This window comes from Gorilla gorilla, chromosome 13 (assembly GCF_029281585.2).
Source record: "Gorilla gorilla gorilla isolate KB3781 chromosome 13, NHGRI_mGorGor1-v2.1_pri, whole genome shotgun sequence".
In the NCBI taxonomy this organism is placed as follows: Eukaryota; Metazoa; Chordata; class Mammalia; order Primates; family Hominidae; genus Gorilla; species Gorilla gorilla.
This window is the reverse complement of record NC_073237.2, coordinates 52,181,261-52,200,198: the sequence shown is the minus strand read 5'-3', so window position 1 is coordinate 52,200,198 and position 18,938 is coordinate 52,181,261. Positions and strand designations below refer to the sequence as shown.

The window sequence follows — 18,938 nt, the reverse complement described above, 5'->3', positions numbered from 1 at the left end:
TTATTTACTCCATTCCAATCACACATCAGACTGCCCTCCTTAACATTCCTTAGACATGCCGAGCATCTGTTTTTACCTCAGGAAGTTTGAATTTGCTCTTCTCTAATTATAAGCTTTCCTTCAGATAGTTATTTTTATGGCTGGCTTCTCTACCCTTTTCACTGATCTGTTCAGATGTCGCCTTATTAAAAAACTTTTCCGGCCTGGTGCGGTGGCTCATGCCTGTAATCCCAGGACTTTGGGAGGCTGAGGTTGGTGGATCACCTGAGGTCAGGAGTTTGAGACCAGCCTTTCCAACATGGTGAAACCCCATCTTTACTAAAAATACAAAAATTAGCCAGGTGTAGTGGCACGTGCCTGTAATCCCAGCTACTTGGGAGGCCAAGGCCTGAGAATCGCTTGAACGTTGGAGGCAGAGTTTGCAGTGAGCCAAGATCATGCCACTGCACTGCAGCCTGGGTGACAGAGCGAGACTACGTCTCAAACAAACAAACAAAAAATAAAAAAAATAAAAAAACACTTTCCTTAACCAATCTTAAAAGAACAACAACAAAAAATAGGTCCATTTATCTCCAGCACTCCCTTTGCTTTTGCTTCTTAATTTGTTTTAGCCTTCCTTTTCTCCCCAGCTTTATTGGAGTATACTTGACAAATAAAAATTGTTACATTTTTAATGTGTGCAATGTGATGTTTTGCTTTTTTGTAGTGAAAACACTTAAGGTCTACTCTCTTAGCAGATTTCAAGTATATAATACAGTATTATTCACTGTAGTCACCATGATGCATATTAAATCTCCAGAAATTATTCATCTTGCAAAAATAAAACTTTTTACCCTTTGACCAACATCTCCCCATTTTCCCCACTGCCCAGGTTTATCCTTTTTATAGGGCTTATTTTTATGTACCATGTTATATTTTCCTTTGCTTGTTGTTATTAATTCTTTATGCACTAAAATGCAAGTACTACGAAGGCAGAACCATTTTGTTTTACGTTTTTACTGCTGTAGCTCTAGCACCTGAAAAACTAAGCTGGCAGCTCAATACTAATTTTTTCGATGAGCAAATTAATATTAATTGAGGATGGTTGGATAAATGGAAAGATAAGTGGATGGACGATGAATGAATGGGTACATGGATAGATGGATGAATGAATGAATATAAAGTGGTGGTAAGAAAATGGTAAATTACATGATTTAATCTTAAAAAGCCATTAGACAAAATGATAGCATTTTGCTGAATTCTAGTGGTTCTTACTCCATGCTTGATATTCTTTTTACATTCAGACAAGTGTTTCTGTAGTTAAATAGATGACCATATTGAGATTTTATAAACTAATGTACTGACACTTGTAAAGAGCAAGGACTGACATAGCTTATCACTTAGAAGAGGTAAGTTTTAATAGGAGAGAGAGAGAGAAATGTGAGTACCCTGGGCATAGCTTCCCGGGAAGCCTGCCTCAAATTATTCAATGACCAAAGGAAAAAGACTAGGTGACTGTGATGCAAAATGAAATATTTGGTGGAAGATACCAGAGGCTTTCAAACAGATTGGGAGGGGTGCCAAAAATGGCAAAAATATCATATTTTGAATAGTGAAGCCATTATGTCCAGAAAGATTGAATGAAACAGATTATTTTCATGTATAGAATCAAACTCAATATTTGGAACACAAAAATCTTGATTTATCTTTTTGTGCCTCCAACGCCAGGCAATTAGTTGAAACAAAAATCAATTTGCTGAGAGCTGGGCTTTGACTCAAAGAAACCACAAGTTTTGGCTTGGTAGTTGTAGCTGTATTCACTCTGTTGCTAGGAAAATCAGGAGAAACAACAAGTGATGCAAAAGGCTTCCAAGGTTCTGTTCCTTGCATTTTCTTTACAAAAACAAATGGTCCTCATCTTTCTGTTGTTATTGTTGCTTGGTTTTGATTTGTTTTGTTTTTTGTTCAGTCATCATTGTGTTCTTAAGCTATAGAACTCTTTTTTCTCTTGAGAAGCCAAAACAAGCATCCTTGAAAAGTGTTATTTTACATTTGTGTGTGTGTGTGTGTGTTTACATAATAGCGCTTTTTGACTTTTGGAATTCTGGGGATTTTAAGAAAAAAGCAAATACAAAATGACTTATACATTATTACCAAGAATAGTATTTATTGTCACATTTTATAAATGTTTCATTGCCTGCCACAAGCTTTTAAGGTTGGCATGATTTCCGAGGACTTCAGTTCAAAATTTAGGTAGGGCTCCAAAATTCAGAGAAAATGTCTGTAATTATACAGCTGATGGTCATATTTCTTTCATAAAAAATAAAGTTAACTCTTACTTCTTTTTAGTGACACTTATCTGCAATTAGTACATAGACACTAAATAGTTTACGTTGCTTTGTGTAGTAAGTAAGGTCTGTACAACAAAATACAGTGGCAATAACAGATTTGGTAACTAGGTAAACCTGAATTAGCAGCCCATATCTACCACTTACTAGCTGTATTCCCTTGGGAGTGTTACTTTTAGTTTTCTCATTTGTAAAATGGAGATAACGTTGTATATCCTCTGGAATTATTAAGATTAATGACGTGTCGAATGCTTAGCACAGTACATGCCACACAGTTCTCAGTTATTATTCTTAAAAGTCAATTCTGTTTCTGCATACTATTCATGCTTATGATTCCAAATAAATAATAATTCATACGTGCATTCCACTGCAATTCCTTGTTTGTTTCTTAAAGCCTTCAAATAATTGCTTTTATATACAAGGACATAGAAATCTGCATTAAAATATGAATCAGCAAGGCATGAGGTTTTTGCTAAGAGATGAAGGTCATGGGTTTTTTTTTTTTAGCACAGATTTAAGAGAAACAGCTCTAAGCCAGAAGAGAACTCCACTGCTTTCCCCTCTGCTTTGAGTTTAGAGGCAGGCAAGCTTGCAATACAGAACCCTGTGCACCACAGGGTTGGTTTGGCAGGCAAGCCATTTGCTATTTCTGAAGCATATATGTTGCTTTCTGTTTCTAACACGCCAGAGGCTCTTCTCATTGCCAAAATTTCTCCTTTGTCAAGCTCCATAGGAAACTGATGTAGTCCATGCTCAAAAGACATCCAGTAAAAAGCTATGAAGCTGCCACTGATTCACATCTCCACTGGAGGGGGAAAAAAAAAAAAAGTAGTTGCAGGATGTCAGGTCAGTCTTAAAAAGTTGTGCTTATGTTATTACAAAAGGCTAAGAATTCAGCTTTTAAAATATCCCTCTAGGGATGGTAGCTCTGTGAAGGAATGGAAGATGCCATTGAAAAAAGGCTACTATCTCTGTCTTGCTTTTTTAATCCCTTTATAGTTTTCCTGAAAGGTAATATCATGCCATTGTGAGATCTTCCGGCAGAATGTGGGTTTCCGTTTGTGATTTATCATCAATCATTTTATCCCAATAAATAAGAGCAGATAGGGTTCCATTTCCCACCCCCACGAAAAGACCACAGACACATCCATTTTAACCACTCCACATGTAAAAGCCTGGAAAGCAACAGTACTCCAATAAATCATTATCTTTACTGTGAAAACATTTCAGTGCTCATGAGCCTGATCTTATCAAAGCAGTATGTAGAAGTTTACGAATTGTTCATGGCCATTTTTTCTTCATATTTGGGAGGAAAATGCAACCACACTTTCTAAATGTGTTTTGTATTAGTTACTGTACAGGAAAATCTGCTACAATAAAAATACTTCAAAATGCTGAGGTTTAAATGAAATTGGAAAATATTTCTCTTTTATTAAGAGTCCATGGGTGAGAAGACTACAGTGGCAGGGGCCCATACCCTTCTGTCTTCCTCCCCTGCCATTGCCCAGGGTGTCAGACACACCTGTGCAGCTGAAGCTGGAAGCCCCCATGATTGGGTTCCAATAACATAGGGTAGGAAAAGGTATACCAGAGAAAACATTTATGTCCATAAGACTAGGAAGTTACCTCCATCGTTTTCACCCACACCCCTTCTTGCCCTAATTTATTCATATCTCCTCAGTAAGATGCAGTGGAGTCTGGGAAATAAAATCTCTGGTGGACAGCCACATTCTCAGCCAAATCCTGATCAGGAAATAAGAAATGAATGTTGGATTACTGAAAATAAAATATGAGAATGGGTATTGTTGGATATTCGACCGTCTCTACTGTGACTATGGTCTGGGAGACTATGCTAGAAATTTTCCCCTGGGAAATTTAATTGCAGTCCTAAGAATATCTGCTTGCAGAATATCAAGTTGCCTTAGTCTGGAATGTTGAAGGTGGCAAACTTTTGGATTAATGAGCTGACAAACTATAGGGGTTTGATATGCTTCTTACCAAGTTTCCTCTTACACACACATACATACACACACGCACATGCACATGATGAGGAAGGGGAGAAAAAAAGTTTTGTGCTGATGTAACTAACTAAAGAAAAAAAAGAACATAGGTAAATTTTCAATCAGATTTTAAATAAATGCCATTGTTAGTGGAGATGGATTTAAAAGTATTAAAAGTATATCTATGAACCACATGTCATATGCAACTGCAGTCATATGAAGGAGAATAGGTAACCAAAAACAAAACAGAAAGGATTACGTGCCCTTAACATACTACGTTTAACTACAGTCTTAACAAACCAGAACAGTTGCCAAAAAAAGAAAAAAGAAGAAAAGACTATAATAACCCATCTGACTTTGCCAAAGTGAGAACTAGATGCAAAAATGATGAGGGGGGAAAAAAAAAGCAGCTCTCCCTCAAGTGCAGAGAAGTTACAATTTTATCCAGGCAGAGTGAAAAATTCTGTCCCCAGCCTTTGTCAACAGCTCTTTCTCACTTGCATTGAGATACTCTGCCAGCCTGCGTCACTGCAGGGAATAGGCATGTGCAGTGCTTCCTCACTCCCTGGAGTACTTGCACATCTTAGGAAAGCACTGAGAAAAGTGCCAAGACGAGGCTTACCATGCTAAGAATGGGGGTGTTCATGAACTATAGTGTTAAAAGGAGAACTTCAAACTGCACCTGACTCTATAGTTCAATTAAAAAAATCCAAAGGGATAGGAGAAGATAAGACCTAATTTCAGGCCCATAAAACATCATCAAAGAACTTTGAACATAATTTGCAAATTGACCGATGAGTAAGGATTTTATTTATGAACCTGACCCTCTTATTGAAATCTGGAAGGAGAGTTACTAGCACCCACATGAATGGTGATAATTATGTATATGAACTAGTTTTGAACTGAACAGATCTTCTGAGCTCAAACATAAAAACAGAAGCAACAACAAGCCTATTAATAGAAGCTATAGAAAAGGGGATGATGCCTTGATGATTTTGAAGATGTACATATCTTTAGAAAAAGTCTCTATTAATACCATTAGGGAGCTACAAAGAAAGAACACCTTGAATTAAAAACAGAGATACAATGAGAATTGACAGGAAGGTGGGAAAGGAGGAAGGGAGGAAGAAACACAGAAGAGAGAAAACTTAAAATACAAAATAAACATTAAAATCTTTGGAGGCTATGAAAGTTTGAGATAGATAAAATGACCACTTAGATAACACATTTAATATTTTTACTCATAATGCACAGGAAATTTTTTAAAGAGAAAAATAATAGATAAATAATTTTTAAAAGGTGACAGGCATTCAATCTAACAGGAAGATTACAGAAATTCTATCAAAGACTTACCAGTTTTCAGTGGAAGAAACCATGAATAATAGAAATAAAGCAATAATTAAAAATAACTAACATATATTAATTATTTACCATTTACTAAGTGTCATAGTCCATTCTTGCTGCTCTAAAAAATATACCTGAGACTGCATAATTTATAAAAAACTACAATTTATTTCACGTAGTTCTAGAGCTTAGGAAGTTTAAGATCAAGGCGCTGGCAGGTTTGGTGTCTGGTGGGGCCTCTCTGTCAATGGTGTCCTTGTGGCAACTTCCCACATGTGGAAGAGATGGAAGGGCAAAAGTGACGAACACCGTGTCCTAACATGGCAGAAGAGATAAAATGGGGCTAAACTCATCCCCTCAAACTCTTTTCTAAATCACTAATCCCATCCATGAGGACAGAGCCCTGGTCTCCTAATTACCTCCTGAAGACCCCACTTCTTAATACCGTTACATTGGACATTAAGTTTAACATGACTTTTGGAGGCAACACAAACATTCAAACCACAGCACTAAGTATCTACCATTATCTCATTTAATCTCCAGAAAAATCTGATTAAATATATTCTTACCTCTATTTAATAATTGATGAGAAGAAGTTTGCACAGAATTTTAAATAACTGATCAGTCAGTAGGTGGCAGACCCTGCAAATCTCATCTGCCCACTTCTAGGGGTGATGAACTTTATCTCTGCTTCACTTGACTTCATTATGGAAATGAAGAAAAATCTGAGTCTAACATTTGAAAGGGTTTTGTGCATTCCAGTGGAAAAAAAAATAAAAAGCAGATCTCTGTAGATATATCCTAGGGCTGAAAAATGTTTGAATTTCAACAAGCAGAAAAAAAATCCTGAAGACATTTATAAAGAAAAAAAAAATAGTTTAGCTACAAATAAAAAAAAAAAAAGACTGCTTTCAGAAGTCTGTTTCTTGACATGAAACACAAAGAAGACTCTGGAATTTTGAGGGGTAAAGTTTAGGATCTAAGAGGTCCCTGCCTGAACAAGTTGTCATTCATATGTAAAAAACTCAGAGAAAAATGCTCAGTTACACAAGGACTCTGGAAATACTCTCCCCTTTGTAAGAAGATTATTGCAAGAGCTAATGTAACTGACAAAATGTCAAACAAAATAAAGTATCTGAGTGGGAAAGCTGTTGTGACAGAGTAGGCTTAAAACAATGGATTGAGAACATGAATTAATGTGAACTATCTCTCCATGTTTAAAGGGCAGTGACATAAAGTTAACCTGCTTTGGCTCTTAGACCTTTTCCTGGTTCTCCCAGATTAGTATTTTCATGGTTTTCTCCAGCTCTATGATGGTAGTTCGGCAACAAGCTCAAAATACATGATAGATAGATAGATAGATAGATAGATAGATAGATAGATAGATAGATAGATAGATTGATTTAGTAAGGCATTGAATTTCCTTACCTGAGTACTAAACTAGGCTCTCAACCATGTGAATTCCCATTTTCACTTTGAATGTCTTTAAGAAATTCTTCTTTGTATGCATCATATATTAACTATGGTTTCAAATCATCAGGATCCTTGAATTCATATAGGGGCTTTAAAACACTATTTATTTGATAGGTATCAAGTGCCAGGAAATCAATGGACTGGACCTCTAAAAACTGCCCTCCATGAAAACAATTATTTTTGACTTGGATTTGAAAGTTTTTGAAACTGTAGATGCTCTCCATTAGTCCTTCTTGATGATGTTAATCATGTCTGGAATGAGATGTATGTTGTTTGATGAAGGCTGGTAGTTGGAGAGAGGAGGCTGACAGTGGGGAAGACTGAGCAATCTATATGCAGTATAAGGTGAAAATACATACACATGCATTGTACAATTTTGCTTCTTGCTATTGAGTGTAAGAACTGGAATGGTCCTATGTCATTGCCAGACATCATAAGAGCAATGAATTTTCCTGAAGTTCTCTAGCCATACTGATCACTATTCTTCTGTCATTCACTAGAATGCAGAACACATCACAACTATTAATGTAGCAGTGAATGGTCTGGCATTGGGTGAGGGAGGTAAAAGAAGTAAATGGTATAAAATGACTGACAATGAGTACTAAAAGTGCATATTAAAATTACTGTATCGTTTATGTGCAAAATAATATTTACTTATTGATTATAAACTGAATGGAAAAATAATTTTAAAGATTTCATAGGGTATATAAAATTCTAGAATTCAAATTAATAAAATTCTCATAATCTAGGTCTATAATTGACTAGACCTGTGTTAACTTAGACTTAGAAATAAGGAAGGTATTAGCAGAAGAAATAAGGCTAAGTACATTATTTTGAAAAAGATAACTTTACATTGTCTTTAATCATTAGTGATACATAGATATAAGTTTGTATTTAATATACTGAAAGACAGTTATGGCTAGTTTACAAAACATTTGTAACTTTCACATAACCTACATGAAACACCAGGAAACAAAACATAGTTTCTCTGAAGAAAGTCAGAAGAGAAGGAAGTGGGAAAAATAGTATAAGATGAGAAAAATGATTGACAAACCACTTGTGACTATTAAAAATAAATGTAAAAGGGTTGACAATGTTGGAATTTTCCCCAGTCCTGTGCTCCTGGAAAATAGCACCAGTTAAAAAATCCCTGATCATTTTATGAAAATGGTTTATAGCAAAGAACCGCCTTTCCCCACATAACTTAGATAACAGTCTAAGTTATCTTTCCCCATACAATTTAGATAACAGTATGACCTCCTTGTAGTCCATGACAAGGCCAGATATAGACCCTTTAAATTCCCATTGTTTATTTCATAAATGATTAGCTGAACTATTTATCCTCAAAACTATCTAGACATAAATATGTACTGGTTGGTTAAAAACCACCTGTCACCTGTAAAAGCACACCACCTATAACGTCTCTGTTCCCCTCTATAAAGTCTAAGGCAAAAACAACTTGTGAGACACCCTGATCTTTGGATCTGGGGTTCTATTCCTGTTGCAGCAGCCTGAATAAGATCAAGTCCCCTTAGTTGTTTGTTTTTTGTCTTTGTATTGTGCTGTAACCTGGATGGGACTGGAAGTTCACCTCTGGACCCCCATCTTCTCCCCTCAGTCACTGAGGCCTCTCCAGCTAGTTGTGCCCCACAATTTTGGCACCCCACAATGAAACCAGTGCCTGAGTCCTGTGCTCCAGACATTGTTCATGACAACATGGTAAAGATTAGATGGTAATTCTTTGTTTTACTGCTCTTTTGCTTTGGTTGCCAGCTTTTGTTATTACTACAGGAAACTCCAATGCACACCTTGACCCCCTTCAAAATCCCTGTGAATTATGTGTTTTGCCATTATAGCAACAATTCAGTTCATTATCTCCATTTGGCATAGTTTTACTAAGGATTGTGTCTCTCACCACCAGTTAACTCCTCCTGCTCCTTCTTTATCTTCAGCAAACTCACAAAATTTCCTCACTCAAAACCATTCTTGAATACCATCACTGCCATTTTTCTTACCAACTATTCCTCCTTATTCTGTATCTTTCTTTGTTCACTTTTGGACCTTACTCCTCCTCTTTACCCTACGCTGGTTCCATTAAATTCCCCTGCTTCCCAGTTTTCCATTCCAACCCATATTACTGGCTTTTCCCTACCTGTAATGAAAAAAATCAATGACCTGAATACCCATATGAACAAGTACACTTTAAGCCTTTGTCTCGCTTAGATTGACATAGTACTGTCAAAGACTTTAAAGACACCTGTAACAACAGGGAAGAATTTAGTGACAGTCTGGTCAACAGCACATGTTCTCCCAGGCTCCACTGATTTATATCCACTTGTGCAGTGCTTGTGGGCCTGGGAAATGGACTATCAAAAAAGTCAGAACAGTCCTGAGGCTTACATGCAGGCTAAAGCCATAGGAGGAACAACTTACTAGACAAAGATGCAAAATATCATAAGATGGAGAGATGAATCTAGCGTTAATTACATATATAGATTAGAATATGTTTCAAAGGGCCGGGCGTGGTGGCTCACGCCTGTAATCCCAGCACTTTGGGAGGCCTAGGTGGGTGGATCACGAGGTCAGGAGATCAAGACCATCCTGGCTAATACGGTAAAGCCCCGTTTCTCCTAAAAATACAAATATTGGCTGGACGTGGTGGCGGGCACCTGTAGTCCCAGCTACTCGGGAGGCTGAGGCAGGAGAATGGTGCGAACCTGGGAGGCGGAGCTTGCAGTGAGCCGAGATCGCACCACTGCACTCCAGCCTAGAAGACAGAGTGAGAGGTCTGTCTCAAAAAAAAAAAAAAAAAAAAAAAAAAAAAAAAAAAAAAAGTTTGAAATAACTACTCTGTTGTTCTTGAGGGCTGAATTACCTCTGCCATTGGTGTTAGGTTTCTTAAGATCTTACAACAAAAATTACAGATATTATTTAAAAACGTAATGTAAAGTGGTGGAAGACTACTATCTCTGAAATACACACTAGCTCAAAACCCTAAGGGCTCCATTGCAGAAAAAGCCAAATCAACGCAATGCAAACTCATGGCTTTATAATTCAAACAATTAGAAGAAAAGGTGCTAGAACAATCTGCTCCCTAAAAAAATCATTTTATGTAGGGACACTTGCAGATAGTATAAAGAAACATAGAACCTGGCCTTAAGATGCAAAAGGGAGCAAGAGTCAAAAATTCATCTGTCCAGTGATATTCCTTCACATAACCATTACCCTTGTGCAAAAGGAGATGCAAAAATCATCCCATGAATGGATTCCCGTTCATCTTCCCAGTGAACACAAAAGCAAACTTTCCTCCTATTCTCCACCCACCCTCACTTGGAGCAGGCAAACCATACCTGTGGTGGGACTCGATCTACCTTATGACTTGAGTTTGTCTAAACAATCTTTTGTCTCAGTAGGACTTCTCATTAACCTGTATAGTTTTATGCTTAATTTCACTAATCCAGTAAACCTAGGAAAATATATTATTTCCAATTGGAACATCAGTATTCTTCGTTTTCTTCAACTTCCCTGACTCTATACCTATGCTCCTTTGCACTTGAATGATTCTTATTAGCCATGAGGCAATGCTTCCTCTTGTCAACACATTCTATCCATCCCTTTAGTGAAGCAGTCCTCAACCTTTTTGACACCAGGGACAGGTTTCATCGAAGACAATTTTTCCATGGGGGACATGATTTCGGGATGAAACTGTAACACCTTAAATCATCAGGCATTAGTTTCTCAAAAGGAGTGCACAACCTAGATCCCTCACATGCACAGTTCACAATAGGGTTCGTGCTCCTGTGGGAATCTAATGCCAATGCTGATCTGGCAGGAGGTGGAGCTCAGGCGGTAATGCTCACTAGCCTGCTGTTCACCTCCTGCTGTGTGGCCTGGTTCCTAACAGCCCACAGACTGGTACTGGTCCACAGCCTGGGGTTTGGGGATCCCTACTTTAGTGGAAACAAAGGGGGTTCAGGACAACTGCAGGAATATCCATAAAAAAGAAACCTACATCCCTACTCCATTAGGGTCTTTACTCAGGGAATTAGTAATTATCCCTCAAAGCTAATGAAACTCCTTGGCTGACAAATGTGTTAACATAGCTGCTTTCCAAGTATTCTTCCCCTTTTCAATCTCCTTTAGAGTCAGAAACTCACTTAAATTTAAGAGATAACAATTGCTAGCACCTGAGGCTGAAAAAACTAATTGGAAGCAGGCTGAATTTTTTTTTTTTTTAATTCAGATAGTCTTTGGAGACACCTAGACAGCTGCCTGATTCCTCCTCTGTCCTTTGTCTGCAATGCAGTTCAGTCTCCATAGTAATATGCTATGGCACAGAAAAAAAGTCTCCTTCACAAGTATTGGTGTAGATGGTTCAGCAGTCATTCTAAGCAGGTAATCTCAACTTGCTCCATTTAACAGAAACATAATCCTGCCAAAAATATAAAGGTGGGGCAAGAACAAGAGCTCTTTTTTATGAATGAGTGAACCAAAATTTTAGAATGGAAGCTATAAGCTCTCAATTTCTATCTCTGTATGTTCACATGTGAGTGTATGTGTTCTGTGAAAGGGACATATATGCAAGTCAGCCCCCAAATGCAGAAGAAACCAAGACATCAAAGAACAAGGCAGACAAATCCAGTTTATCAGTAAAGCGTGAGTTATTTAGGAACTAACAAAGGGAAGCATGGTCTTGGGTGGCAAGACAGGTAGATCTCCACAGCATTACTTTCCAAACTCAGGGCTTATATACCATGGGGAAAAGGGGAACAGGCTCTATAGAGTCTACTAAAGGTAACTCCAGAACAGGCAAGAATGCTATGTGCATCATATGCTACAATTTGTGCAATAACAGCAAGGTTGTATTGATTTAAAGGCAAGATTTATAGTGAGTACAATTCTTATACTAAGGACAGTAAATAAAGCAGGAATAAGGAGGCACTCATGGAACTGGGGTTACTGAGAAGTCTACATGGTGAATTAGCATCCAGAATGGAGTAACTTTTATCTCTATAGTGTGCATGAATGTATATAGGTTATATATGTGTAATATTATCCAACCTTCAAATGGTATTACCAAATTATATTGTAAATCCCTAAAAGGAGATCTATTCTGACTAGTTTACAGATAAATAAGAACTTATATAAACTGAATATTCTTAAGATTCTCAGAAATTAAGGAAATTGAATTTATAATACTTTCAGTGTGGAAAAAAGTATTCTTATAGAAACTAGTAAACTCAATGTTTAGTAGTTTCTATAAACTCAAATGTTTCTAACTCAAGAGTTTCAAGAATTCAAGTTCACATAATTTAGGTAAGTCTTTGGCAGCAAGACTCATTTAATATTGTTCTTTTATCAAAAACAGGGGATGTCTTCTGAGTTATTTGTGTTAACACATGTTTTTATTCTACTTGGGCATGTTCACCCTAAACTTCTACAGGTTTACTCATCAAATAAGCTTGCATTACATATAATAGATGTCTAAGATGATTATGAACTGTTTAATCAAATTGAATCATTATTCTGACAAACTTTAATTCAACAGTTATTCTGTTTCGTAGCATGACAATTGGTTTGAAGACATTTTCCAAGATATTTAGTAACTTAAAACCTTAAACTTATGTTAAATTAAGTTACATAATGGGAAGTCATTAAATGTCTAGATTATTTCTAGTAGAAAAGGATACTAAAGCATAATTATGAGCTTATATACTTTTTTCTCTTATTTTGATGGTACAGAGAGACTGTATACATATCTGAAGGAAGTGTGTGGTTATAAAAAGTTGTAATATGTAAGTTGTAAGACTAGCTCTGCTAGTCTGTTACAAAATGCTGGTATATAAAAAATAGTTCATAACTTATCCACCTCATAGATTTTCTGGGAAGTAGAAGCTACTGTGGTTAAAAATTATAACCAATGTAGGTACAAGAGACTTTATTAGGAGCAACTGTGGCCAAGAGGAGCAATTTTATATGCAATGCATGGAAAAATAGGACAACTTTGTTCTAAAGTAAAATGACTGGTTTGTCCAGAATAAGAAAGAGGAGAGGGTGTGAAAAAAACCAAATGGATATAGAAAGTTGTAGAAGGTTCATGGAAAAAGAATTTCATATGTCAGGCTAAGGCTTGATGGATTTATTTAAGGTTGTTTAAGAAGAGCTTTGTATTAAAATTATAGTGATATGAAATTAGGTTTGATATTCTTTCTGTAAAAATGACAAAATTTACGTGGATTATTGGTCTCCTCTTAAGAGTTTTGAAAAGGTTTTTATTTACCTTCTGAGTAATCTGACAAAAATACAAAGATACTGTGTCTTATCAGAATAGTTAACTGTGTTGTGTGTTGACTTTATCATGTCCTTCATTAGTTAAAAGAACAAAGTCTTCCTACTTTTGATCAAATTTCATGATAATTTCTAACATTTTTCTGTCCACAAATCAAATTCTAAATGATAGGTTTTGCATCTAAAACTGTCTTTAGGATTTCATGGGGTGCATGGAAAATCACACAGAATTTATTTTTTCACTTTATTAAGGAGAAATGCTAAAAATGCGTTTATTTCACATTTTAAATTACATGGGAAGCATTGTAAAATCAGAAGGATACTTAGCCTTCCCTAGGTTAAATCAATATGGGTAATATATTATTGTTTTAAAAATTCCAGAAACTACATGCTGTGTGGTAAATTCCCAGGAAATCATCAATATCCTTACTGCATATATTTTTTTTCTATTTATGAGAGTCCCAGTACTGCTTTGCCTGATTTTAGACAAAAACAATATGGTATTTTTCAGTCATAATTTCAGTAAATTTTTAAAAATATTAACCTGATTGTAATTTTATTTGTTTAACAAATTAAAGAATTCAAAATCCAGTAAGTTCTAGGGCAGTGGTTCAATTGAGAATTCATATCATTTAACCTATAAAGTTTAATTCATATGTTTAGGACTTACTCCAGGCTTACAGAATCTTTTTTACTTTATAATCTTGATATATTCTAACGATATAATCTTGATACATTCTAATTTATAATCTTGATATAATCTTTATAATCTTGATATACCACATTTGGTATATTCATGGTACATTAAATTTAGGGAAATTTGATGTTATATCTGAATATTGTTTTTTCTATAAAGATATGGCCATCCATTTTCATATGTTAGATTTGTATTCATTCTTTGAAAATAGGCTTTCTCATTGTGTTTGCAGATATTTTATCTAAAACTTTTTTGCATTGACTATTTTGTTTTCCATGCCATAGAAACAACCATATATCCTTATTAGTTGAATTTTTTTGTGTAATTAACTCACATCAGATCTTTCATTTCTAAAAATTATTAGTAATAACTTGACCACAGACGCTTTAATCTACAAGTTGTTTTATTTTACTCTGATCCCTCCTTGAAAGTCCTTGCAAATCTGTCTTAGAGATCCAGGACTCTATGTCAGGTATATGTTTCTCATGGCATTGCTTAAAATATATTGAAATCATACCAATGAATTGAATCAGGATTTCCAGCTCCAGTGAAGAAGCAGGTGTGTTCAGAAAATTGCTAATCTAAGATCAAGCAAATTAAAAATTAATTACATATGAATGAATGAATGAAGAATAATTACGGGCTCTGCATGGGATATTGCTAATATGTTAATATTCTATTTTCTGGATATTAATAATCCCTTTATATTTTCTCTTAATTGAACTATAATTCATACCAACTTATTAAACTGTGCTTTTATAGACAAATGAAACATTCATTTTTTTCCTTCCTTTCTGACCCCTCTGGAATTCAGAAACTTATCAAGTAGTCTCATTTTCATGGCAATATAATTATTTAAAGGATCAATAAGAATATACTCTTCTTATTAACAATATATAATTAGAAAAATTGATTATGCAACCCAGGTATTTACTGGAATATTTTATTCGAGAATGATACTCATTTCATCAGATTGCCCAGACACTTGTATGGAGTGACCAAGTTGGCCTTAACATTTCTTTCCACTTGACTCAACTGTAGGCTGACGTTTTCCTGACTCTAGGCTCCTGGTTTCTATATTCTTAGAGCATTGTCTTTATAAAAACTTATGTTGAGATTCAAAAGATGATATCCAAAAGACTGGCACTTTGACATGCTGAGAAGCCTTAGAAGCTGCCTCAGCATCAAGGTCCCTCTAACCTAGTCTTATTCTCCTACTCCGAGAGCAGGAAGGGACTCTAAAATATTCTTATCTCCACCCACTGAGGAATGCTAACACACCAGGGTGAACGTTTACACAAGATAATGCCTGCCTCTTGGGGCTCATTCAAGTTCCAAAGACAATCCTTTGCAACTACACTTCTGTCTCCTGAGTCCATGTATTCTCCCTAATAATTATTTACTAGGTGGCCAGTCTGAAAGGGCTAAGAACAGAGGGATACATAAGATATTAAGCAGCCCACTCTCACTTTGAATGAATCAAACTCTCAGGGAGTTTCTCTTAATAACTCCCATGCACAAGGGGCTTTGCTTGTCTCAATCCTTGTTGCCTGGTTAGTTCTGGGAAAGTTTAATTCCAGGAGGGACTACCTGGTGTCACAGATTAACAGGGCTGACTGGTGGTCCCTCACAAACTTGTGGGATACTGGAGGCACTGTACCTGCAAATACCATCCTTACCCATCTGTGGCAACAAGAGTCTTGCTATCTCAGCCTATTTCTTGGAGCAAATTTTTGGGGGGATCAGAAGGAACTGCATATTCTGTACCCACTTTATAAATGACACTTAAATCCATGGTATTCTAAGCCTGGAATGAATACCACCTCTGCGGCTTTCTATGAAAAAAGAAAAAAAAAAAAGCTTATTTTTGAGTTTCCTATGGAATAAACAAATTAGCTGTATTTAAAAGAAAAAAAAATACTTGGAGCACTCTCAGCTTAAACAACTGCTTATTGGACCTATGAAAAGGGACAAAAGAAAGATATAGCCTTAGAGATTCCCTTGGCAAACCAAAACCAAAACTAAAACTAAATGAAGAAAAATACCCAGAACTCAGATTTAAAACAGATTTAATTAAAATCCTGCCTGCTTTGGATGCTCTTTGGTGTTTACAAAGAAGACACTCCAGCCTGTACTCTAGTGGCTAAGATGGCCAAGATGTCCACACTTCCACTGATGTGGCCAGGGTTTGATTTCCAGTCTGAGAACTAGTCCCTTGAAAATGTAAATCTTCTAACTCAAAATGTTTTTAAGAAAATAAAGATTCATTAAAAAATCGTGGTACTCATTTGTTTCATAATCCTTTCTATGCTTGTAGATTTTATTTTGTGTTTTACTATTTTTTAAATCTTCCACTGTGGGGCACTCAAGTTGTAGTAGGCCTTTGTTCGCAGGTGGTCAGCTGAGAAGCTGACACCTTAGGAAATACGGCAGATGAGAACACATTAACACTGTGGGGAACAAAACACACTGGGGCCTTTTGGAGGGTGGAGGGTGGGAGAAGGGAGAGTATCAGTAAAAATAAGTAATAGGTAGTAGGCTTAATACCTGGGTGATGAAATAATCTGCACAACAAATCCCCATGACACAGTTAACCTATGTAACAAACCTGCACTTGTACCCCTGAACTTAAAATAAAAATATAAAAAAGAAAGAAAGAAATATGGGTTGTATTTCATTTGCAACTAGTGAAACTTCCTAATTTATGAGCTGTCTTTGGGAGTGGTCTGGATCTTGAGAGTTTTGCAGCTTTTGCTCCCTCTTTGGAGGCATTGTTTAAAGCCATAAAGGGCTTCTTGGTTTTAGTTTTATGTGTGATTGTTTTTGTTTTCAGTCATCTGTTTAAGCATACCTTTGATTTAAAACTTTGGTATATATCTACAGTGTGATAGTTTTCAGTTTGCCTTGTTTCTTCCACTGGGCCAGAGAAACAGCCTCTCTCCATCACTGGAAATTGACCCTGTGAGAGGAGGAGGAGGGCCCCTCACAGGTGACAAGGTGAGGCACAGTTCTGCAGCAGCCATTCTCTGGGCTTCAGTGAAAGGCCGACTGCCCCCAAGGTGGAAAGCTTGCTACTTGTATATTTAAAAGGATTTTTAAAAAGCAGTTCTTTGATCTGCTTCATTAGAAGTAGATCTAATTAAGATCTAATCTAAAAAGTAGGCTTAATTAGAAGCTGATATTCAGATGGCCTGAATGTCCGGGTGCTGTGGCCAGTTGTGCTGATCACAGAGCTTCTTGGGGGAGACCTACAGGTGGCCGATGGCATGTCTTGGACTTTTTCATGGGAAGATCTTATTTAAAAATGGATCAACTGAAATATCTAGAGAATGTGACTTGTGCCAAAGAGGGACAGAGAACAAATGCACAGAAATATTGTCAGCTTTGCATGGTGTCTCCAGAACTTCACAATTATCTCTACGTTGAATTTATTGCTACTCTTCCTCTTGTTTTACGTTGGTTCTTTATTTAATGGTAAATTGGGAAAAAAAAGTTCTAGTGTACTTTTTCAACACATCATTAGATTATTTGAATCCAGTATGGCAGCTGTTGTCACCCTACTTGTGAGTAATGCAATTGGTGTTCTTTATTTTTTTTATTTTTATTTTTTTTTTTTTTTTTGAGACGGAGTCTGGCTCTGTCGCCCAGGCTGGAGTGCAGTGGCGCAATCTCAGCTCACTGCAAGCTCCGCCTCCCAGGTTCACGCCATTCTCCTGCCTCAGCCTCCCGAGTAGCTGGGACTACAGGCGCCCGCCACCACGCCCGGCTAATTTTTTGTATTTTTAGTAGAGACGGGGTTTCACCATGTTAGCCAGGATGGTCTCGATCTCCTGACCTCGTGATCCGCCCGCCTCGGCCTCCCAAAGTGCTGGGATTACAGGCGTGAGCCACCGCGCCCGGCCTGGTGTTCTTTATATCTGTTCGTTCATGTCGAATATTGACACTTTCAGACTGGTACACGATGCTTTACAACCCAAGTCCAGATTGTGTTACCACAGTGTGCAGTACTCAGGAAGCTGGCTACCCACTACATATCATTGTATTTATCTATTATGCATTCTGCTTGGTATTAATGATGCTGCTCCCAACTTTCTGGTGAAGAAGATTGCATGTGAGTTAGGGAAGTCTGATTTAAAAGTATTTATGCAGCACTTTACTTTTTCCTGATATTACCCATGCTTCAGGTGGTTGGTGGAGGCCCTTTTATATTATGCCTTCCCATACATTATATTAGTGTCATCTTTGGTTACTCTAGATGTGTATGTATTGGCTTCTGAAATAGAGAACTAATATGATCTTCTGGTCAGAAAGAAAAGACTTATTCTCTTCAGCCACTGGTTACTTCATGCCCGTAGAAAAACAAAAATCTTCATTTCCAGAGTGAATAAACTTGAGCAATGTTTGCCCCTTTGGACTTTGGCACCTACACTATCCATTTATTCCTTGTTCACTGCAAAATGTACTGAACTTTCACAGATACTCTCAGAAGGAGCCAGTAGACACTGATATGGTTTGACTCTGTGTCCCCACCCAAATCTCATGTTGAATTGTAATCCTCAACATTTGGGAAGGGACTTGGTGGGAGGTGATTAGATCATAGCAGCAGTTTTGCCCTTGCTATTCTCATGATAGTAAGTTCTCATGAGATCTCGTTGTTTAAAAGTGTGTAGCACTTCCCCCTTCACTCTTTCTCTCCTGCCACCATTAGAAGATGTGCTTGCTTCCCCTTCACCCTTCCATCATGATTATAGGTTTCCTGAGGCCTCCCAGCCATACCTCCTGTACAGCCTGTGGAATTGTGAGTTAATT

At 36.9% G+C, this 18,938-nt stretch overlaps 1 protein-coding gene and 1 pseudogene across 4 annotated transcripts in view; both read left to right on the top strand.

Moving 5' to 3' along the window:
• TYRP1 (tyrosinase related protein 1) overlaps window positions 1-18,938 on the top strand; it is a 1,209,372-nt gene that overhangs the window by 741,126 nt on the left and 449,308 nt on the right. The window lies entirely within an intron of this gene.
• LOC101139094 (JNK1/MAPK8-associated membrane protein-like) lies at window positions 17,391-18,635 on the top strand (annotated as a pseudogene).